A 24814-nucleotide genomic window follows, 5' to 3' on the forward strand; every position below is an offset into this window, starting at 1 on the left:
ACAGTAGCTTTTTTGGTGGCCCAATTATTCCTGTGGCTTTGAGAGTCATTTGGGAAAGCTCAACCTATTTGTTGAGTACTTCCAGTGATCTTTTAAGCTGTGAGTATCCTATAATAATTCATTCCTGCATAACCTGGCTAGAATAGCTTCTATTCTTTGTGTATAAGACTGAATGATATAAAGTCAGGTCCTTGTAGAGTGAGATTTTCTGGCTATTAAAACCAATTTCTGCACAGGATATGATCACCTTTTGTGTGTAGAGGGTATGGTTTTGGTCTTTGCTATCAGGTAGCCAGAGACAAGACTGTGTGTGCTCAGTAGCACATGAATAGCACAAACTGTGGTCCCTGAGTTCAGGGATGGGTGAAGTGTGGTGGCACTATCTGTGGATGGCCAGGGAATCCTCATGGAAAAGATGGAATCTGAACTGAACTTAATTAATGAGTTGAGTCTAGAGAGGAGGCAAGCAGGAAGAGAGAGGACACGGGAGGAAGGGAGAACAGCAGATATAGCATCCAGATGTGGAGGGACAAGTTTTGGCTAGATATTGGAAAACCTTGAATACTAGAAGAAGGATATAGTAATGCTTCATTGTCTAAACATTGGGGAACCATTTCAGGTTTTGAGTAGAAGTGATGTGATTGAAGCTGTGCTTCTCTCACAATTCCTCCCCCTAACCATTTCATGGGGATAAAGAAAGTGTTAACACAATAAGCTTTTGGAGTGAATGGTGATATTTTATGGGTGAGAGTGGGACTGGGATATTCTTATGTGGCCCATTAGTTTGGAACTTCAGAAAGTGGGACTCATGGGAGACTTAGCTTTGGATAAATCTTACCTGGAAGACATTGGAAGGGCTACACAATTCCCAGCGAGCAGCCAGCCCACATGGTAGCTACTAAAGGAGAAACCAAGATTCCACCCAGGTTCTAAAGAGCCATCTCTAAGCTTAGGGGTATGTAAAATGAAAAAAAAACTGCAAAGGATGTTGTGCAACTTTGATTTCTTGAAGTGGCAAAGTGGGGGATATTTGATTGTAAGACTATACTTTCTCTGAGACAACAATGGAGGGCTGATGACATTGTTGGAAATTCTATATTTTCTAAGAACTTTAATTTTTGTGTGGAAACTTTGTAATAGTCTGGGGAGTCTTAATTTAATTTTTATCCTGCTGGTTGGGGTTGAGCTCTTTGCATAACCTTTTCTGATGAGCTAGATTGCATGATGTAGCTGGGATATAGAATGGGGGCAAATTCTTAAGTAATGGACTTGGGAGTTAAATGAGTGGCCTTTCTTGACCCACTTCAGAGATTTCTGGGGGCAATGCAAATGAGGCATTGCTTATGGAGTGAAAGTATAGACAAGGGACCACAATAATGGAGGAAGAGGTATCCCTGATACTCTGTGGATTTTTCTCCCCTGAGTCAGATAGTTCAGGTTTGACTGAAAATAGACCTAACTATTGAGCCTGATGGTTAGCAAAAGCAAAAAGCATGGGTAGGTTTCTAAAGAGAGAAATATACTCATGGCCTGTTCTCTTACCCATTTTCATTCCTTCTTGGAGGAGGAAACACCAACCAGCCTAACGGTTAGTTGAGGGTGAGCAGTATGGATGGGTGGGCACTGATTTCCTTGTTTCCTCTTGACTCCATCACGTATCTATGCCACCCTGGATGGTCCCACTTCCAGGTTTAAACTAGGCCTGTGTGTTCCCCTCCTGGAATCACTGTGTCATGATAATACAGGGAGGAGTTTGACTTCCCAGCGTCCCTTACTTAGTGTCTGTGTAGTCCTTTCTTGGCGACAACTTGATAGATGATTTTCTTTCAGGGCATGTACAAACAACGTTAAGCTTCTGTGACCCAAACTGCATGGGCTAAACTTATACCTTCCATTTTTCCTTATAGATGCTACTAATGTGAAACTAAACTACCTATCTTTTCACTGTCCTTGTAATTTTGGTTGTGTCTTTTTGGTGCCAGCCCATTTTGCCTCAGATTATTGTCTACTTGTTTCACAAATATCTTTTTAACCTAAGCATACAGATGCATTTTATGGTCATCTTCCTCCTCTTCATTTTCCTTTCCAACATCCTATTTGGAAGGAGGCTCCCTTGCCTTATTTCTTTCAGTGCTCTGCTTTCTTCCTCTTGTTTCCTGGCAGCTGGAAGAGTAAGTGAACACATTTCTCTATTCTGCAGTCATGTGCACATGGATACTGTCCTTTCCTCAGTTTTGGGTGCTGGGTCATGGAGAGTTTTTTCTTGAGCTGAGGGGGAGAAGGACATCTTCCTTGTCCGTCTCAGAAATAGTCTCTGGTCTTTTTATCTAATAAGTGCTACATTAGGATTTTAAGTCTGCAAATGTCAACAGTATCTTGTTTCTCACTTGTCCCTTGTGAACAATGGTAAACTCATCTCAGAAGCTCACTGGGGCAAAGGTAAGATTTGGCATTTCTGGATTCCTTATCCAGATGTCAGTTAAAACCCATCATGCATCTGGTGGATGATATTCCTGGAGCTAAACTGGGGATGGACTATGGTGGTAAGGGGCAGGAGACTGCTGGCAATCACTGAGGCATGCAGTGATGAGGTCTCCATTAAAGGTTGTAGTGCAGGAGGAAGAGCAGGTACGGGTGTGAGAGACAGGGGGGAAGAATTCAAAAGGCTTCAAATTGGTGATAAAAATTGGTCCTAAGTATGAGCAAGCAAATGATATGGATAAAAAAGAAAGGAAAAATGGAATAAAAAATATGGTTATAGGACAATAAGAATTTAAGAAAATATATAAAAAGATGTCAAAAACAGTTTTTTAGATAAGATTTTAGAACTCTACTTGCTCACACAATTTTTCTTCAATTGGTACTGCCCACATCTACCTGGAGGCTGACGCAGGTTTAGAGAAAGTCAACACTAGTTAGTCCAAAAAAGGGGAGGCTTTTGAAAGGAGCTGGGCCTTGTGTTTCCAAAAGCCTTCACCATAAAGCAGGTCAGTTGCTCTGAGATTATGGTTTCTGAGGTCTCTGTGCCCTAATCTATCCCGAAGTAATGAGCACCTTGAACCTTGTCTTCTTGGTGGTGCTTTCCCTGATTCCTCCCATCTTGTGTTCACCTGAAAGCAGAGCCTGAGATAGGGCCCTGGGAGTGACTCCTGGAAGCAGGAGTGAGGGGCAGGGAAGAGCAGAAGCTGGTATACAGATGCTTTATGGAGGTCTTACTCCTGGGACTGTGGGGAAGAACTGTTCACTGAAGGGGAGGAAGCAAGTGTCTCTCTAGCGTATCTCCTCCCCTCCCTACCGATGGTTGAGGGTTGCCTCAAGGAATGTTGGTGACCTTCACTTCTGGGTTGAGCTGAAGCATGTCGACAGCTCTGGGGCAGAAAATGGAAAGACAGTGGCACTTGAGGTAGAACACTGTCAGCTTGTGGAACAGTCCACCGCAGCTGTGGTTGAAGTCATAGGCAGGATGAAGGGATGTGGCAGGGCATCCAAGCATCTGCCCAGCTAATAACCTTCTCCTATGGGACCACCCCTGGCTTGCACCAACTACACCACATTGTACCAGTGCTGCTGTTCAGCTGATGTGTGCCAGGTGTCCAAACATGGAACTGAGAACCCCACGCCCCAACCCCATGCCAGCCCTCAGCCTCTCCCTGAAACCTGTGGATGATCCCATAAGCTAGCAAATAAAGAGTTAATTCCTGGCTCAGCAGGTCCCTGCTCTGTTCTGATTGGTCAGGGACTTGTGCCCCATTGGTTGTAAAATATTTTGAATATCGCTCCTGATTGTAATCATCTACCCACATGTCTGTCTGTCTCTTTCACCAGATTGTGTGTCTTCCGGCAAGGACTGTTTATTTATTTTTATATTGTCATCACCCAGTAAAGGGCATGCCACATTTGGCGGCTCAATACTAGAAACAGGAATGGTATCAAAATAAAAATATCCATTTAATACCAAGGTTACCCAAAGCTTGGCTTAAATCAGATAATGACTATTGTGCATGTGGCTTATGACTACATTGAACAGTGAATATTTCAAGTCTTACTTTAACCTTGGGCATAATCTTATTCTAAACTGTAACCTAAATCCATTATAAAGCTGGGTTTTGAAGATAATATCTTGCAAACTTTGGTTCTTTGAGAGTGGATTTGATGTTTAGAAATGACCCAGATTTGTTCAGAGATAAGTCTGACAAATTCCAGTAGATTTTCAAAGTGAGAAAGACCGTTTTGGATTATAAATAAGGTATATGACTCTGAAGTAATGAGTTTTGTTTCTTCTGTTGCTTTAAGCTTCACTGGAACGCATTTCCAAAGGATAAAGTCCAAAAATATTTTCAGCAATGGAAGATTTGTTAAAAATAAATGCATGGCCACAATGAGATACCACCTTCAACCCATTAGGATGGCTAATATATTAAAAACAACAACAAAAACAGAAAATGACAAGTGTTAGTGAGGATGTTGAGAAGTTGGAATCCTTGTGCACTGTTGGTGAGAAACAAATGGTGCAGCCACTGTGGAAAACAGTGCAGGGATTCCTCAAAAAATTAAAAATAGAATCAGCCTATGATCCAACAATTCCGCTTCTGAGTATAGACTCATAGGAATTGAAAGCAGGGACTCAAAGAGATATTTGTACACCGTGTTCCTAGCAGCATTATTCACAATAGCCAAAAGATGGAAAATAAACCCAAGTGTCCATTGACAGATGAATGGGTAAACAAAATATGATAAATACATACAAGGGAATATTATTCCGCCTTAAAAATGAAAGGAATTCTGACAAATGCTACAACATAGATGAACAGTGTGGACATTATCCTAAGTAAAATAGTCACAAAAAGACAAAGACTGCATGATTCCACTTACATGAGATATCTAAGGTAGCCAGCTTCACAGAGACAGAAAGTAGAATGGTGGTGGCCAGAGGAAGTGGCGGGGCAGGGGCAGTGGGGGAGATGAGTTACTGTTTCATGTGTCCAGAGTATTGGTTTTGCAAGATGAAATGAGGTCTGTGGATGGATGGTGGTGATGGTTGCACAGTAGTGTGAATGACTTAATGACCCTGACTGTACACTTAAAAATGGCTAAGATAATAGATTTTATATAATGTGTATTTTCCCACAACTTAAAGAAAAGATAGACTTGAAAAAATATAAGTATACAGCTTCCCAAGGTGACTACTTTGAAAGGAAACACTTGTTTGGATATTGAAGTATGTTTAATATGATCAGTCATAGGAAATTATGGCCACAATTCATCTATAGGTGAACACACACCACATTCTCAAATGCTGAGACACATCATTATCTTCCCTCTCTTGTGTTAAATGGAGTCTATGTTTGTAGCAAGTGGGGAAAGCAGAGCATGACGGCAACATATCCTACTACCCATTTTCTTGCTTTTAAAGTTGCTAAATATCACTACTGTCCATTTCTTCCCTTGAGAAGGTGGTTAGGTATCTTTTCTGGTGCAAGAATGTCATAAGTCAGTGGGTCATTATCATTCCAGAATGTAGAATGACTCAGTAAATCCAACCAGTACACGCTGCTAAAATAGAAAGAAAGAGCCAGCTGTACTTCGTGAAGATAAAAATCAGCCACCTAAAATTCAGTTTCCACTGTTAATTTGAGTTTGGGTCATGTGAAAGTGGGCAGAGTCCCTGCTCTTCCACCCTCTGTTCTCTTGGACATTCAGCTTGGTTGGAGACTCTTATTCCTTTAAGTCAAGATTTCTCAAGCTCAACACTTTTGACAGTTTGGGTTGGATAATTGTTACAGTGGGCTGTCCTGTGTATTGTAGGATGTTTAGCAGCATCCCTGGCTTCTACTTGCTAGAAGCCAGTAGCAATGTCCTCACCCCCCATCCTGTAACAAACAAAAATATCGCTAGATGTTGCTAAATGTCCCTGAGGAGCAACCCCACTCCCGCCCACATTGAGAACTGCTGCTTTAAATGGAGGACAAACCACTCAGCACCTCTTTGAGAATAACATGACTTAAGTGGCAGAGAACTTTGCCACATCTACCATGGCAGTGCAGAGCATTCTGCAAATGGTGTGGTTTTGTCAAATGCTGGAGGGAAACCCAAGCTTTTTACCCAAAGGCCATCGATGCCTCTTGTGGTGAGAGGCAGCTGTTAGCTGAAGTTTCCTATCCTTCTGTGACTTTAGTGTGGTTTAAGGACAGAGCAGAGACTTCAGGGCCATATGGTTCTGGGCTCAGATCCTGCTCTGCAGATAAGTTACCCAATCCGTCCGAGCATGGGTTTTCTCTGCATAAGTGGGGATTTCAAGCCCCATCTCATGGAAGAGTTGGGGGCAAAATGATGCCTGAGGATATGCTAATGACAAATCCTTACTTCCCCATCTTCTTCCCAAACCACCTGCGTCAGTTGTAGCAGACAGACCTGATCCTCTGCTCAGGTCCTTTTGAGTCCCTTTTACGTTTCCACGCACTCCTTCCCTAACATCTGTGTGCTTTGCTTTACAGGGGAGCTCAGGTGACTCTTCAGAGGTTTGCCCTTGGGGCTACTGGAGCCACTTTGTGCCATGTAGAGAGAGGGAAGTGTTTAAGGTTCACACCCTCTATGTCTCCCTGTGGGCAACAGCCAATTACTCACAGGTGTAGAAATAGGAAGTCTCCATTCCTTCTCTCAAGTTGGGTCAAACTCTCAGGCATCAACTCCAGCACTCATCTCTGGATTCAGGGTGAGGCTAGAACTTTGCCCCAAATCACACCTGCTGGGCTTCTTCCTGTTCCCTGATGTGCTCCCCTATTCTCTTACTCAGTTTCTCCTGGGAGCACTTCTTCTATCAGTTGCCCGCACATGAATCATTGACTCAAGGCCTGCTCTGGGGAACTGTTTAGTCTCCAAAAATGGTCTCCGTCAATTCCTTCCTTCCCTATGCATGTCATTCCTTGCATTAAGAGGTAGATTCTAATTTCTCGCCCCTGAATCTGACCTTAGTGAGCAGGACTTAGTGACCTGCTCACCTAGTGGAAAGCAGCAGAATGATGTTCTGAGCCTGCTGAGACTAGGTCACAAGAAGCCCAGCAGCTGCCACTTGGGTCTCTTGCTTCCCCTTTGAACCCAGTCTCCACGCTGTGAATACCCAAGCCACATGGGGAGGACACTTGTAGGTACCCCAGTCAACAGCTCCAGTTGAGCTTCCAGCCTATAGCCACCAATGACCATCAGCCATGAGGGAGACATCTTGGATGTCCAGCCCAGCTGAGCCTTCCAACAGCTTCAGCAGCATCTGACGGTCACTGCATGATGGACACCAAGTAAGAGCTACCCAGCGGAGCCCAGTTAACCCACAGACTCATAAGAGATCCTACTAAATTGCTTTAAGCCATTAAGTTTTCAGATGTTTGTTTCACAGCAATAGATACCTATAACAGGAACTGGACTGAAGACTCCAGTTAGAAGGAGATTCTCCCAGAGGACATAAGGTTGAGCAGAGATGTGCACACCTGCCCTGCTGGGCTAAGAAGAACATTCTCAGGGCAGCTCTGCATAGGTGAAAGGCAGTGCAAAAGTTGCCAGCTACTTGAGGGATGTGCAGGTAGTATGGACCCTGGTCTATTGTGTCCCCCGCTGCAGGAAGGACTGGGGAGTGAGCCATTGTGTTCCTTGTGTGTTTTGCTCTGCTGAATCTCCCGGCAAGATGTTTATGTGTTGCTCCTTCCACAGTTCAGCTAATTAGCTGCTATGTCTGATTAACTGCTTGCCTTCTAAAAATGGGTCTGTGAAAATGATACTTCCCTGTTCAAGAGTTTTATTGGCTTTCTGTGAGATGCTAGTGCTTCATGACAATCTTAGGCCCAAACCCCAATGATGCAAAGATAAATATCCCCCCAAAACGAGGTGTTGTTAGCTGTGCTGGACAATCAACTGCACAAGCCACTTGCTCAAGCTGCTGTCTCTCTGCCTGTGTCCTGGGTTGATGTAAAGTGAGCTAAGTTTTAAGCTGCTATTTACAATGTAGTCAGAGATCTGATCAGAAAGTAGGCACATGGGGTAGAAGGAGTGAGTATGAAAGGGGTCCAAGGTGAGGTTTTGGGGACGAGGGAAGATGACTCACTTGACCCTGACTAATCTCTTGTGTGTGTGTGTGTGTGTGTGTGTGTGGTGGGGTTGGGTGGATGTGTGGGTGTGTAACCAAAACAATAAGAAGTAATGGAAAGAAACTGCAACAAAAAGAGTCTCTGTTTACTCTTTCACACCTGTTAATGGCAAGACATATGCTAGAGGCTCAGACGTGGGGAGGAGGAATGGAGGCTCATTGTTTCTCTGCCCAGTCCAAAGAGCCAAGCAAGTCAGATTTGTCATTGGTAGAGGTGATGCTGGGTCATGCCATTGTCCTCTGGCTTCTGAAATCACAGGTCATGGGAAGGAGGAAATGAGTAAGAGGTTTTGGAGATCATATTGAACTTCTCCCTCACCTCAGGTTCTCCATCAAAGTGCAGCTCAACCCCCCAAACCAACCTTGTCACAACCTAGTAAGGAAAGTGAGGGCTTGAGCCAGAAGTGCTTAGCTTTGTTCACACATACCAAGATGAGATTAGGCCTAACGGTGCCTCCAGGGATAGGAGGTAATGTAGTCACTATACTTCACAACTCAAGGAACATTTTAATAGTCTATGTGAACTGTAGTTAGGCAGTGCACAACCTGTACAACTGTGCTTAGTGGCCCTGGTGGAAAAGGAAGCTGTATGGACTTCTGTAACTAGCACTGAGCTGGGGCCTAGAAGATGGTTTCTAACCTCAAAGCTGCTTGATCTTGCCACTGTTCTACTCAATAGCATCTTAGCAAAAGTCCTTAATAGCACTCCACGTTCTGGCTCCTTACTACTTCTGTTTTTATCCCCAAAGTCTCATCCCCTCACTCACTCTGCTCCAGCCACACTGGTCTTCTTTCTGCTTTTCATATATACTGAGTGTTTTTCTTTCTTGGGGCTTTTTCCCTTCTACCTAGAATGCTCTTCCCACAGGTGTCTGCATGGCACACTTTATTCTGGTCCCATGCTCAAATATCAGCTCTTCAGAGAAGCCCTTTCTTCACCACCCTGTCCAAAACACTGTCCCTAGCACTCTCCACCTCTACCCCAGCTTGGGTTTATATCATAGCACTTAACACCATGAGAAAGTATCTTGCATTCTCTTTGTTTGTGAAGGGCAGAGTCTTGGCTCTGTCTTTATCTTTAACCCTGAGAACAGTGCCTAGAATATAATAGAAGTCCTCAAAACATATTGGATGAATAAATGAGAGAATGTTCCTCAGGTCTACCGATTGTGTACTGCATGACCTCAGACAAGTCAGTTGGTCCTTTTGAGTAGCCCATCTGTTCCATGAGGAGATGACAGGACACCCTGCCTCTGCAGTCATGGCTGGGCGCTTTGCTTCTCCCCTCTTTGGGGCAAAGGACAATACAAAGATACTGGACCCTGCGTAGGATGTGTGGAAGGATCTAGAAGGGGAAGACAGAAGCAGCAGGAATGAAGAGATGGAGAGTGAGGGATGATGTAGAAAATGCTGGCTCAAGATGACTTCCAGGCCAGATGGCATAAAAATGTCCTCCTCGTTGGCTGTGTCAGAAGCAGGCAGAAAAGTCTCACCAGGGAGGGAGGAATCCAGCTTGGGCATGGCTCCAGAGTGGCCAGGGTAGTGGACAGTTGCACATGGAGTCCACAGATCCAGTACTGAATAACACTGAATCACATTATGGTAATTATGTCCTTATCAGTGCTCCCACTGATATGTGAAGGAGAAAGTCCCCATCAGACACTGGTAAGATTTACTCTCTCTTTTTAATCTCTGTAGTAAAGAGGTCACAGGCCTTAGGCCCAGAGCCTGAAGCAGGCAAAATTTCCAGATAGAATTTAGTAATTTTGTTTTACTTGTAGTTATTTTTTGGGATTACTGTCCATTTATGGCAAATGACACCGAATTCCAACTTCTCCTGGAAAGCTGAAAAGTCTGGCAAGCCCAGATCTTCTTTCCCTCATGACCACAATTTACTGGGATGAGGTGCGGCCCCTCACTTTAGGTGGGCAGTTCTCTAGAATCACCCCCACTCACATTTTGGCTCACAGCTACCACCTCATTCACTTTATAGAGAAATAAAGGCTGAGAGTTTAAGGGCTGGCCCCAGTGACATAGAATATGTCCAGGATTAGAGCTTAGGTTTGTTTGGAGAAGGGATTATTAATCATGCATAGGCATCAGCATCACCAGGGCAGTTTTTTAAAAAAATGCATACCTGAATTGTTTAGAAGCCCTCCAGGTGTTTCTGATAAGCACTGCTTGGTTGGTTTATATTGTATTGACCTGTAGGAAGAGATGTCAAAAAAGGTTAGCCTACTCACCTATACCCTTTCTCTATGGATCTGTTAGGTTTCTTTGATAGTAAGCAACAGAAAGTAACATTTATTAGTTTAATTTAAAAAATAACTTATTGGAAGGATGTTGGGTAGTTGATAGAATCACAGAAAAAGCTGACCAAGTGAGCTATGGGAATCAGCAGAACCATGAAAATCTTAGTCAAAAACTGGTGAGCTATCTTGTTTGGGGTCTTTCCATCAGATGTCTCAGTTCTGTCTCTCCACTCGAAATTCTGATTTCCAGAAGAACCTCAACAGTCTCAGTTGAGTCATGTTCCTATCTCTTGGCCAAATGGGGTGGTGGGACATTTTGACCCATCAGGACCCCAGAAGAAAAACTGAGTTCTGTTACCAAGGAAAGAGGGAGAGATGCTGGGAAGGTATAAACAGTAAGTGTCTACTACATTTTGTGAGGGTCTCCTCAGATACAACTGAAACCATATAATGGTTTCCATTTGGCTTGTTTTAGGAGCCCTGGATGGAGGGTTAATCCTACTTGCAGATGGAAGCCTGAGTCTTTGAGATAATGAGATATAATTAGAATTTCAGGGGGAATCCTTGATTGACATTTTAATGGAACCTAAGTTTCTTGACTTTTCTCTAAGACTTTGGAACTGATTTTCTTATAGGTTTAAGAGAAATCACCCGTCACTCCATTTGGAAGATCCACCTTAGTTTTTTGAGGCTCAGATAAGGAGATTTTTTTGTTTGTTTGTTTGTTTTCAGGCAAATTGATTCTTCACTTTTTTTTTATTACGTTATGTTAATCACCATACATTACATCATTAGTTTTTGATTCAGATAAGGAGATTTTTATTTTGAACTTTGCCATGGTTCTCAGAACCTGTGCTAAACCAGTAACAGGATTGTATATTTCAAGGGATGAGCCCTTAGCTGGTGGGCCCAGGTGCTTCCTGAGTGAGGCTGATTTGAATAGCATACTTCTTGGGATGAGAAATGGATCTAAGCCTTTTCAAGGCAAGTTTTCTCTATAATGCTGGCTCTTGATTTTGGCACATCATTTACAACTAAAACTATGTGACTAATCTTGTTTCCTTTTTTGCTTAGGCTGCCAGGATATCTTGAATTATACCAACCGTGCAGGACTTTGTTGAGATCTTTTTCTTCTCAGCCCTTATATCCTGTTCTAATTCCTATGTTTTCCTATTTTTGTTGCTTATTGCACTATTTTATTATGTGCATTTACTATGCCATCTTCATTCCCTTTGTGGAGAAAAGCTGGGTAGAAATAACATGACTCTCCTCTGATGGTTATTAGCTGGGCGTTCTCAGGAAATATGTTCAAAATCTTTGCACCTCAATTTTCTGTAAACACCCTGCCAACTTCACTGGGCAGTTTTAAGGGTCAAATAAGTTGATGTGCATGAGAGGGATTTGTTCTGCAATATAATCCTACAAAGTATTATTAGGCGTTGTAGCAGCAACATGATTAAGGGTAATATTTGGCTGAGGCTCATGCAGATTTTACTTTAGTTCTGAAATTCAGCCAAGCAAAAGGAAAGGAAAAACCAAAGGGTGGGGTGGGGGGGCTATTTCCAAAATCAGGAGAGAGGGGCCTTCAGCTCTGGGCCTCTCTGAATTCACCTGACCCTTGGTTGGCTCTGTCTGCAGCTGCTGCAAAGCTACTCTGGATCAGCCTTCCGCCGTGAGTGCTGGTCTCATGGTACAACATGTGGGGTTCCTGAGCTGAGGAATTACAGTTTTCCTAGCAACACGTCCACCCCTGCCCTGAGAATGCGGGAGGCCTGTGAGATGGACTGCAGGCTTCTCTGCACACCAAGTCTGAGCTGGGGGAGGCTGAGTCGTGGATCAGGGAACTGGCCAGCTCAGTGCTCCTCTGTCTCCTTACTGTCCCGTTGGTAACCTGAACAAATGCCTGGGAATAAAAAGAAGCCATTTTAAGGGCCTCTTTGCTTCCATAGAATCTATCTCATTCCATTGAAGAACACATCCCATCTTTATCACATATGAAAATATTGGAAAGTGACATCTCTCGACCTGTGACGATTATTTGCATTTTCCCGGGGATAGGAATATCATATTTGCCTTTTAGATAACTCTGGGAGGAGATTTTTCTCCTTTAATTGGGCTTGACAGAAGCGTCAACACCTTTGAAATAATCTCTTCCTCCTGGCCTGGGTTGATTTGGGAGATATGTTCCCATCAGTATGGACACTTCCCAAGCCTGCTCTGGGTCACTGTCAGCCACAGCACATCTAAGGGGAGGAGGGCACTGGTGAGTCTGGGGAACTGCCAATGGTGAGCTGGTAGGGGGCCATAGCTTGCCCTAACCATGAGCCACAATTCTTCAAAATCACGATTCTTAATTCTGCCTTCTCTCTCTTCAGTTAAAACTAGCCTTTGTTGGCTGAAGTAGAACATGGCTATGGGCACCCTGGCCTGCCTGTCCACTTAGCTGCCTTTTAGACTAGTTTTCTTAAGGATCTGTTCCATGTTTATGTAGCAGGGGTAGGGGGCATTGATTTCCTAATAATAAAAGCCCTACATAATGAAAGATGAATTTATGTATTCCCACTGGATCAAAAGTTTGAAGAAATTCAACAAAAATATTTCTTACTTTTTGGTAGTAAAGGGATTAATATAAATTTCTTGCAAGTGAATGCTGCATATTGAAAAAAAAATCAATAGGTTGGAAAAAAGTCAAATAGGACCATAAAATTTAAAATATAAAACGGGAATTTGCTTCTTGCTCCCACCCCTGCCTTTTCAAGACCCCAAATACCCAAAGGTTTCCACCTCTTGTTTGCCCTCCTAAACAATATATATATTATTATATGCATTAAGTTATTGCACTATTTCTTTTAAAAATTTTTGGTTCTTCCTTTTTTAAAAAGGAGATATAATTGACATAAAACATTGTATTAGTTTTAGGTGTACAACATAACGATTTGATATATGCATGTATTGAGGACATGATCACCAACAATAAGTTCAGTTAACATCCATCACCACCCATAGTTAGAATTTTTTTTTCTTGTGATGAGAACTTTTAAGATCTACTTTCTTAGCAACTTTCAAATATACAATACAGTGTCATTAACTATAGGCACCATGCTATACATTACATCCCCGGGACTTATTTATCTTATAACTGGAAGGCTGTACCTTTAGACTTCCTTTTGTACTATATCTTGATATGTCAGTTGGCATGCTATTTATTAACTTCTCTTATGATGGTTGAGAATTAAACATCCTACCATCACTTGCACTATTCCTTCCCCTCAATCTCAATACCACAACTTTTGGTTACTCAAATCCTTGTTTCCATTAAAACTATGAAACTCTCGCTCACTGATGGATCAAGTAGTGTAATATGATTATGTTTCAATACTTGAAAAAGTGCTCCACTTTTCCCCATTGCTTAGTTGTCTATATGTCCAAGGCAATTCCTTCACCCCCAGCCCATGCCCAGTACGTCTGCAGATCTGTCAATCTCATCAACATTTCTCTCAAATCCATCAAATAACCTGTCATTCCCCTCCCAACCCCACACTGCTGCTGTCTTCCCTGTGTGCCTCCCCATTCTAAATACTTTTTAGGACAGTACAAATCCTTTATCCAGGCATGTCCTGTCACTCTCTGCTCTGATTTACTGCTGTTCCTTCTCTCTCTCTCTCTCTCTCTTTTAAGATTTATTTATTTGAGAGAGAGAGAGCACAAGTGGCAGAAGGAGAGGGAGAGAGAATCTCAAGGAGACTCAGAGCTGAGCATGGAGCCGATATAGGGCTTGATCTCATGACCCTGAGATCGTAACTTGAGCCGAAATCAAGAGTCGGACGCTTAACCAACTAAGCCACCCAGGCGCCTCTGCAGTTCCTTCTCTTCATGGGTTTATGATTTTGTCTTGCCAAAACACATTCTCTGGGAGCTTCCTGAGAAAGGATACATGGCAGATCATTTTTTTTTTTTTTTGAGTCATTGTATGTGACCATGTCTTCATCCTACCCTCATACTTGACTGACTGTTTGTCTGGATATAGAATCAGTTGGATGTTCTCACCATTCTCACCTTTGTGACCCTGGAGCCTAGTACAGTGTCTGGCACATGGCTGCCCCTCAAATCCTGCTGAGATGCCTGAATGGAGAGCTCAGAATTCCAGTCAGGCACTGTAGACCCCAGAGCCAATCTGTCTGCGTGTTTTGCTGCCCCTGCCAAGGTGGACAGCTAGATGGTTTAGGAGTTCCTAGCTCCTTCCTCACGTGGCCGTGGCCTCTTTGCTGTCAAAAAGTTCTAGGAAGTGTGCTTTAGCTGAGGAGAGCTCACTAGCCTTCAAGCAGGCATGGCTATGAGCAAACTTGTTGAGAATGTAGAGACAAGGTGGGGTAGTCTTACTAACAGATGTAGACCCTAGAACTGGATTGTCTGCGTTGGCACCCCAGATCTGTCCCATCCTACTTGCATGGTGTTGGCAAATTTCTTAACCTTTCTGTGCCTCAGTTTCCTCATCTGTAAGTGGGGAAAATGGTGGTCTCAACCTCATGAGGTTACCGTGAAGATGAAATGAGAAAATTCATGAAAAACACTCAGAACAAGACCAAGCAGATAATAACTGTTCAATAAATGGTAGTTGATATCTGCCCTCAAATGTCCTGTCCCTGTCCCTGTCCATCTGATGCCCCATCCTTTTGTTCCTTGTTTCTTCGTTCTGCCCAACTGGTCAAGTAGCAAACATTTGGAATTTGGGATCAAAGAGTTTGAGCAGCTCACTAACGGTGTGACTGGAGACAAGTCACAGGTCCTCCCCAAGCCTCTGTGTCCTTGCCAGGACAGTGGACTCCTTCCTCAGCTGCCCACACAGGCTGTGGCTCCTGGGGAAGATACCAGTGTTCTTTAGAATCATCGCTGCTGCCCTGTTCACATGGAGGGGCCTGTGTGGCCACTGGGAATCCCTGCTGTACTCCTAGCCCGCCCTACTCCAGGGCCTGCTGGCCTGATTCCCAATAGGCAGAGGCTCTGTTTCTCTTCTGGCCACTGAGGTCCATGTGCCAGATCCACGTGAAAGCCTGGACATGCTAGGAATTAACACCTCCCTTGTCTCTCCCCTCCTTCCCCAACTGGCTCACCTTCAAATCAAGACTGCAGGAGTTGGTGTAAAAAGGCTCCAGCTCATGGGCGAATAATCTACCCGAGCTCCCGGTTTTCTCAGGGGTTTAAACCCTAGTGACCTGTAGCCAACTCGTCAACACGGTACTATATATTCCCTAACTTCCCCAGGCTCTTATATTCCAAATAAACTGCTTGCACTTGAGTCCTTGTCTCAGGAGCTGCTTCATGGGGAACCCACATCTGATATAATTTACTAGGTGATGCTTCTCAGCTTCTTGGGGAGACTTACATTATAAATAGTGGCTTGAGGAAACTCTGTCTCCCTGGGGAAAGTTTGCTCCGGCCCTGTAGGAGGGAACGAGTTTCAGCTTTGGGCCTACTACTGCACGGGTATTTCTGATCAAAGACAGGATTTGGCCCCATGTGGGCAGGTACAGGAGAGAGCTTCTCCCACAGACATGTGAGGCCTGGACCATGTGAAGAAGGGCCTTACTCCAAGTGATGATGAAGCTTGGCACAAATTGGAGCCATCCCAGAGCATTTTTGCCTTCTGTCAGGGATCAGCCTTGGCACCCCTCATGCCCACCTGTCCATTGGCAAACCCCTGAAAACAGATGGGCCTCCCAGGAGCCCTTGACCCTCCAGCTCATGCTGGGCCCTTTACAGTGGCCTTAAGGAGCAGGAGAGCTCAGGCTCAGGAGTAGGAGGTCATCATTGTACAATTGATCACGGGGCGGGGTGGTGGTGTTGGTTATTCTTTATTGGCTCCTTCAGGGTTAACAAGAGGGTGTGTGGCTGAGCCCTGCTATTTATTTTAATAACTGTCTTATATCTTGAGGGGGAAAACAGAGAAAGCGTTGAGCTGGTCTGGACTCTACCCAAGCTTAGCTTTGAGCCAAGTGTAGTCTGTGGCATTCTGGGGAGCTTGGTGGGCAGTGTGGAGGAGGCCTGGGCTGGTGCAGGAAGGAGTCTCAGGTAAGGGGGATGGGGGAGTGACTCCTGCCTCCCCGAGGTGACCTACATCAAGGAAAGCCTCCCCTGTGTCATCTATTGCCTGCCCAATAAGAAATCCTGACTATCACATATCTCTTGACCATTTTGCTCCCTCTTTCTCTCCTCTACTCCTGCACCTTCCTACCAGAAGAACACATCACAAAGTTGCTCCTCAATTCAAACATCAGGATAGTCGGACATTCGATGAGTATTGTTTTCTTATGATCTGTGCAGGTGGGCTGTGTTGTCCTCAGGTCTGATTGCCAGTTCTTAGAAAAAGCAGGGTCCTCGTGTTGTGAGGAGCAGAGCTGGGGAAGGGACACTGGAGGCCATCTCCTTTGTGCCAAGGGCAAGAAGGCACTTTCTGAAAGCAGAGACAAGCTGTCACCTTGGGAAGTGTGCCTGTGTCCCCAGCAGGTAAAGACAGGATGTTCCGCTCAATGACCCATTCCTCACCAAGGAGACAGAAAAGAGTAAAATAGCCAGCTTTTCTCCCATAGTGTCCAGGATCAGGAGGACCTTTGAAGTGTTAAAAAAATGATTAAAGACAATTTAGATGATACGAATTTAACTTAACACTTCCTCAAGTGGACAATCTCCTTTCAGACAACTGCAAAATGGGGCAGAGGACAGGACACTTTTATAGGATAAAGAATAAAGAAGAAGGAAGAGAAAAATAGAAAATACCTGATGGGCTGGGGCCAGATGGTCAACCTTGTTTGGGGTGAAAAGGCCCAGAGTTGGCTTGGCATCTGGGGATTGGCTGGTTGGACAGACTGCATTTCTGGTCAAATAGAGCATTGACAGGGACAGGAGTTATCTGAGTTTTGGTTTGCTGACATGGCACCCCAGGCAAGAGAGGCTCTATCTTGGGCCTAGAAAGTTATTTTGACAGAAGAGATGACCAAGCTTCTCATTGGAGAGGATAGCTACAACACACCACAGTCACCATTTCTATGAACTTATACACTGTGACTCTATCTAGCACCTCAAATCTCCCCTTGCACCATGCTTACTGACTCCCCCCCACCCCCTCCCCCCACCTGCCTTGTCCTCACACTCTGCCATGCTGGGTCCCAAGCCTATGAGTGCTCAACCAAAGCACTCCTGATGTGGGTTAAGATGCAATTTTAACTAGTTATCCCAACTCCTGGGAGTCTTGCCCACCTGTTCCCAGCTTCAGGGAGGCCCCTCCAGCTCTGGAGAGCCCATGGCTGGTGCCTGCTGAGCCTGCCAGGCCTACTTCCAGCAGCCCCAACACACCCTCCTGCCTCACCCTTGCCAGCCCTGTGGCTGCCCATATCCCCCTTCCTCTTCTCTCTGAAAGCCCTTTGGGATGTACTTCTCCAGTGTGCTGACCTCAGCCCAGCCTACTGACTCCTCTGGGCCTCATGCAGCCCATGGAGGAGTTTACCCTGCAACCTGAGCCTCCAGAGACCACGCTGGCTGTCCCTCAGGGAGAGGTGTGGACAGTTTGTGTTGGGAGATTACTCAAACACCTCCCTCCACCACCATTCCCTCAGCTTCCTTTGCCTCAGCAGCCCCTGGTGGACTGACGACCTCTTACTGAGGAATTGCCTAGCTGATTTGCCTGTGCTTTGCTTCCTCATTCAGTGAAACTCCTTTGCAAGGATTCCTTTTCTTTTTTGGAGAGAGGTGTCCAAATTATCTTACTTAGGAAAGGAGATTTCTCTGGTATTATTTCAGTTGGGGCTTGCCTTTGTTTAAAAAAAGGATCTGTGTCTTTGCATTTGTCTATCTGAGGCAAAGAGAGGATAATACTATTAGTCCCTGAGCTTAGAGCTATTGGAGATATAGGATATGGAGATATATCAGATATATATTGCTACCTATGTCAGTTATCCAATGTTGTGTAAAAAACAATCTCAAGACTTGGTGGTTTAAAACAACAACCATTTGTCTAGCTCATGGTGCTGTGAGTCAAGAATTTAGGCTAGGCTCAGTTGGGTGGCTCTTCTGGTTTAGTTGGATTCACCCACGAGTCTGTGGTCAGCTGGCAAGCCTACGGATCAAGTATGGTTTCATGCACACGTCTGGTGTTGGCTGGCCATTGGCACCACAGTACCTGTCATCTTCCAGCAGCTAGCTCAGTTTTCTTCACCTGGTGAGTGGGCAGGATTCCAGGACGATGAGCAGAAACATGCAAGGCCTCCTTTGGCTCAGCTCAAAACTGGCTCAGTGTCTCCTCTGCTGCCTGTTGGTCAGAGCAAGAATGAGGCCAGCACCGATTCAAGGCAGGGAATAGGATCTGGAAAGTTTCAGTATAATGGGGCATGGATAAAGGAAGAGTGGAAACTACCTATCACGCTACCTATGCATTGCCTTTTCTCTTTATAAAAGGCATGGTGATATTTAAGCGGTACTGTTTATTAAGTCCAGAATTTTTTCTACAGCTCCCTTTGTACCTCCAAGCAATGGTCCCCATAATGCACGGAGTGGGTGTCAGAGGAGGGAATGACATGAAACCTTGGAGCACTGGCACCGCAGGGATCCCGGAATGAATTAGACAGTCCTTGGAGAGGCTTACAGGCTTCCGGGGATGGGAATAAATAAAACAAATATTCCAAAACAATCCCTGAGGTGCTGTGATAACATGAGGTTAAGAGATAGAGCAGGATATTTCCCCATATGTTTTTGACATTGTTTTGAAGTAATTTCAGACTTAGAAAATAGTTGCCAAATAGTACACAGAGATTCTGTCTACTCTTCACTTAGCTTCCCTTAATGTTAAAATCTTACGTCACCTAGTGCAATGATCAAAGCCAAGAAATTAACGTTGATATAGCTCTATTAACCAATCTACAGGCTTTATTCATATTTTACCAATTGTCCCACTAATAGCCTTTTTCAATCCAGGAGTCGGCATTGTCTGCCCGAATTTAGCTGTCCTATAAGCCTCCTCTAATCTGGGATACTTCCTCAGTCTTTCTTTGCCTGTTATGACCGTCACTTTTTTGAAGCAGGCTAGCCAGCTGTTTTATAGAACGTCTCTTATACAGGTTTGTATGATATCGTCTCATGATTAGATTGAAGTTATACATTTTTGGCAGCAATAGCACAGAAGTGATACTGTATCCTCCTTAGTGCATCGCATTGGGAGGTACGTGATGTCACCTTGTCTTATCATTGGTGATATTAAATTAACTTTGATCACCTGATGAAGGTGCTGTCTGCCGGGTGTCTCCACCACAAAGTGGCTATTCCTCCCTTTGTAATTAATGTATTCCTTATAAGGATGAAACTTCACAAAGTCTTTGAGACTTTGCACATATCCTGTTTCTCAGCACACGGTAGTCCACTAATTTTAGTATTAGTATATGATTCTTGCCTACAGCCATTATTAATATGGTCGTGGCCAAATGGTGATTTCCTATTCCCATCAGTCCTTGTGCATTTATTAATTAGAATTGGAGTGTAAGAATGAGCTGTCCCTTCTCTGCCATTTAATTATTTATTCACATGTTTATTTACATGAGTGTAAACTCTTGAATATTTAGTTTATGTTATAATCTACTCCTGTCATTATTCCACCAGGGCAGGCCCTTTCAAATGGTCAGGAACCTCACAGTGTCTTAACAATCTGTATGTGCTGATTACTTCCTCCAGAGTGTGTGACCTGCATGTCCCAGGCCACAGGCCTTGCACGGTGTGCTGAATGAGTGAATGAATGAATGAATGAATGATTTTAATCCTGTAAGTAGAGGCAATAATAAGATCCCTAGAGGCCCCAAGCTCCAAAAGGTTGATGGTGACTTTCTCCAAGCTTGATTAGTCAAAACCAAATAAAACCAAAACCAAAAATAAAATGTATAAGGAAGGCCAAGCCAGATGAGAGCATTTTGCCTCTTGGCTACTTGGCTGTTTTTGTTTTTTAGAAATATCAAAACTGTTTAAAAAGAGCTATTGGTTGTCTCTGTTTGCTGGTGCCCCAAACACATGCTAGGCCTATTTGATCATCTTGCACCTATTTGAGGAGTTTGGGATGACTTCATGGAGGAAGGGACATTGGAGGTGGGTTCTAGAGGATTATGAGTAGCCCTTTAACAGACAGAGGAAAGGGGAAGAGTATTCCAGGCAGAGGAAGTAGCACATGCAAAGCCCATCAGAGTGAAAAATGGTGACATTTTGGCCAAATGGTCAATAGCTCATGGAGAGGAATGGCATGAAACTTGGGTGGGAAATGGGGTAGAAAATTGTAAAGGGCCTTGAGTAATTATATGAGGGGGTTTAGACTTGATCGTATAGGTAATGGGGAAGCCAAAGAATTTCTCAATTAAGCATTGAGGGCATTCATTCAGTCATTCGTTGAAGGAAAGTTTATTGACTATCTGCCACCTAGGTCCTAGGACTGCAGTTCTGGAAGAGGCTCAGGCCTGATCCACATGGAACCAGGAGGGAGGGAGGGTGTCAGCAGACATACCATATAACAGTAAGTGTTCCTACAAAAGCTGTGTGTTTTGGGAAGAGACTCTGATGAGAGGGGAGCTCTGGTGGGGAGGCAGGGAGGGAGTGACTCATCTCCTTCCTCCTTAATGCTCTGTTTTGCTTGGACACAACTCTAGGTCCACAGGTGCCAGAGGAAAGGAGAAAGAATCCCTCAGCTTCAGAAAGCCCTGCAGGCAATCTAGGGTAAGGACGGGACTTCATGTCCAGGCAACTCTTTCTGCAAAATGAGGAGAAAACTTTCCTCTAGGTTTGATGACTATGGTGTTGGGGCAAAGACTTCCAAACCCAATGTGACTTGTTGCCTAGAAACCCAGGAAGCACCCAATGAGAAGAGGTGTGGCATACTAAAGGCAATGTTTATCTGCTGAATTTTGATTCCCACTCTTTATTTTGAAGCTGTAGCCCCAAACATGAATGATACAGGTCACTGATACTTGCCAAGGGGGCTTACTCTCTAGCTTACCATTGCAATGTACTTCCAACAGTTGGCACCTGCATCTCTTCGCTGGAGGTGTCCTCGGCAGCCAGTGTGCACAAGCTCAGAGTGCCAGAGAATTAACACCCTCCCTCCCGTAGCCCTCAGCGAAGGACTGGCAGGAGCCTGGAGACAAATACTCCAGATCCTTCACCTCCAGGAGCAGTAACTCTGAAGGTCATGTTCCACACTGTCTTCCCGACTTGTCCAGGCAGATTAAGCCCCAGGTGCCCACAGTGGTCACTTGCTTGAGGTCACGGTCTTTATTGGCTGCCGGCCCTCCCGTCTCACCTCCCACCTCCTACAGGTGTTTCCCGGGATCCCCTCCCAGATAAACTGCCTTCCGTGGAATGCTGGGCTCAGGCTCTCCCTGGAGGATCCTACATGGAGCTAGCAGGCCACACATGAGGTTTAGAGGCAGAGTCTTGTCATTTGCATTTACGTCCTGGCTCACCTCCTCTGCGGTGGGAAGGAGCTGCTGTCAGGAAGGCACAGGCAGCAAGGGTAGGAGCACCCAGCCTCTCTCCGCCTCCGCTTCCTAATGCCGCCTGCAACCCCTGAGATCTGTCATGAGCCCCTCCCTAACTCTGGAGATGGAGGAAGGTAGAGATCACATCACAGGACGAGCTCAGGCAGGGTCTGCTTAAAACAGGTGAGACTGACGGCAAAGGAATTCATGGCTCATCCTTTTTCAGTCATTTCCCTGTAAATAGCAAGGAGCACCTTCACTTTTTTTTTCTTTTTTTTTTTTTTTGCAGCCTAATCACTAAGAACTCCCCTCTGGTGGGTACTTTTTTTAGAGCATAATAGAAGGTGTGATATCTTGTGAGAGGCGCCAGAGTCACTTGGAGAATGGCAGCTCGGGGATTGAAGTTCCTGAGAATATTAAAGATTAACACCAAATACTTTGTTGCTATTTAACTCTCTGCCGATTCATGTTCCCGGAGCAGAAACAGAACATTTCTTTCCCTCCCTTCTGTTTATTCCTTCCCTTCTCTGTTCTGGGGATTCAGAAGCTGTAGATGTCATATGCCAACTCCTTAAGGGCTGAAATGGTTTTATATAATAACAGAGAGGGGGAGCCTACAAAATGAAGAAAGAATCTAATTCAGCGCTTGGGCTGAAATGGGAACTGGAAACGCGGGGGAGGGGGAGCCTTCTTAAAAATAGCTCACTCAGAGGGAAGAATGCAGCTTGTCTCGAGGCAGGCAGGCAGGCGCAACCCTTGGGTGAATTATAGGAACCCACTGTAGGCCTCCTGCGTTTGCTTTTGAAATGTTGATCATGGCTAAGAGGAGGCGGTTGAATGGAGGGCTGCTGGTGGCTGAGGCTGGGAGCCATCCTTGGCAATGGATGAGGCTGTCAGGCGTGTGTCCACACAGGCAGCACGCCACTGGGATCTGTACGCCCTGTGCCCGTCCCTGGAGATTTATGCAGCCCCCATCACTGAAACTCCAAACCTGCCTGGAGGGGCACACAAGTCTCTAAGGAGGATGGGGAAGGAGCCCAGGGGAGCCCAAGGAGAGGGGGGAGAGGTGCAGAGAGAATGAAGAGAGAGGTCTGACAGGAGATGATGAGCACCTTAGAGACCCAGTGGCTCAGAGAGAGAGAGAGAGAGAAGCCAAATGGGGACAGAAAGGAGAAGCAGAAAGAAGCCAGACACATACAGAGACAGAAGGAAGGAGGGGGATCAGCCATGGAAGGAAAGGAAGCAATGGGTACCTTACTGGGTAATGAGAAGGACGGGGGCAGCACAGCACCCTCCCCTAGGCTGCAGATGATCCATCCTTCCTATGCCCCAGTCCCTCTCCGTGTTTACAGGAGGAGCCATGATTGATTTGTTTTGTGGTCATCTTTGCTTTGAAGGGACAACTACCAGGAAGAGCGTGCAAATTCTACAATAATTGCAAGCTTTCCCTGCAGTCTTCCAGCTTGGCAAGTGGTCACCGAGGCCTTAGCTTCTGTGCCTGGTGCATTAAGGGATCTCTGGGTCTGCCCTCTTTCCTCTCTGAAAGGTTGGCCTTTGGTTGATGACAAGTCCAAGTGCCTCATCTGTATCCCCTCAGACTCCCCCAAACTGGGAAGTGACCCCCAATTCCTCCTTCCCTACCTGAGATGCCTGAGAAGGTATGCATGCAGACAGACATAGTGACCTAGAGCCCTTGCCGTCGTATCTTCCAAATCACAGCCCATAAGGAGGAAGAGGTGAAAGAGGGCAAGAGCTCTGTCCCGAAATCATGGTACCAGACATGGCCCCATTGTGAGGGACACCCTGCCCATATCCCCCGGTAGTCACCACTCCCGTGCCTGCCATCAGGCTCTGATATAGGCATGTGTGTCTCTCTCTGCCTGAGGACTTTGGTCACAAGTGTTTGGCTTGTCTGGGGCACACCTAAACTGGTAGATAAATGCTACACTTTCTTTCGGAAAAACTCTGGGGCATGTCGTACCGTTTCCTAGAAAGCCCCAGGTGCCCCCAGAGGTGACCTGCTCAGGAACACACCCTGTCTTATCTTCCCCTCCTTCCCCCTCTCACGTGGCCTGCTACTGTTCTGGAGCTTTCATTCTGGGCCTCCCAGGTAAACTATGTGCCTGCTTTTCAGTTCTAATCTCCCTGGAGGAACTTAGCCCAAGACAGGGGCTGTGTGGTTCTAGCAGCTTTGCCCCAGCCCCTGGGAGTGTTGGGAATGTAAAGGGCCGTGTCATCACAGTACAAAGCAGCGCATGATTCTTGCCTGGGTTTCCTGGAGACCACCCAGGGAACTTGCTGGAGCCCAAGTATGTCTCTACAAGGACTTCAGGCAGAAGCTGCCTTAATTAATAAACACAGAAAAACAAGAAAATCATGGAAAAACAATAAGCACAGTATCTTCTGAGCTTTGACAGACATACTTGGAGAATTAACCACCCAAACCAAATAGAATGTTCTTGAAGCAAACCAGGAACTTGGAGTGGCCTCTCTTGGGCTTCTCGAACTCTGGTTGCCCGTGGTCATCAGTGAGGTGGGTGTAGGCAGTAGGAATGTGGGCTGTGGTCACTGCTGCCCTGTCCTGAAGGAATGATCTTGGGGAGAACGATCCTCCTAAGAGAGGGGTTGAGGTGTCTGGGAAGAGTCTGAATCCTGGAAGAGACAGGCTGGAGTTGAGCCTCTGCTCCATCACGTTCCAGTTGTGTTACCCTTGGCAAAAGATTTAACCTCTCTGAGCCTTGGTTTCCCCACCTGCAAACCTGGGGCCCTGACACCTCACGGAAAACAACATAATGCATGTCCAGCTGCTGATATTAAGTATAGCTCCCATTTGCCTTCTCTTCGTCCACCTCCAAGGGAGCCACACATCCTTGGCCTGACACAGGGCGGGTTGAGGGTAACAGGAAGCGTGTCCTGAGAGAGCCCTGGCC

This window comes from Phoca vitulina, unplaced genomic scaffold, assembly GCF_004348235.1.
Source record: "Phoca vitulina isolate PV1807 unplaced genomic scaffold, GSC_HSeal_1.0 scaffold10, whole genome shotgun sequence".
NCBI lineage: Eukaryota > Metazoa > Chordata > Mammalia > Carnivora > Phocidae > Phoca > Phoca vitulina.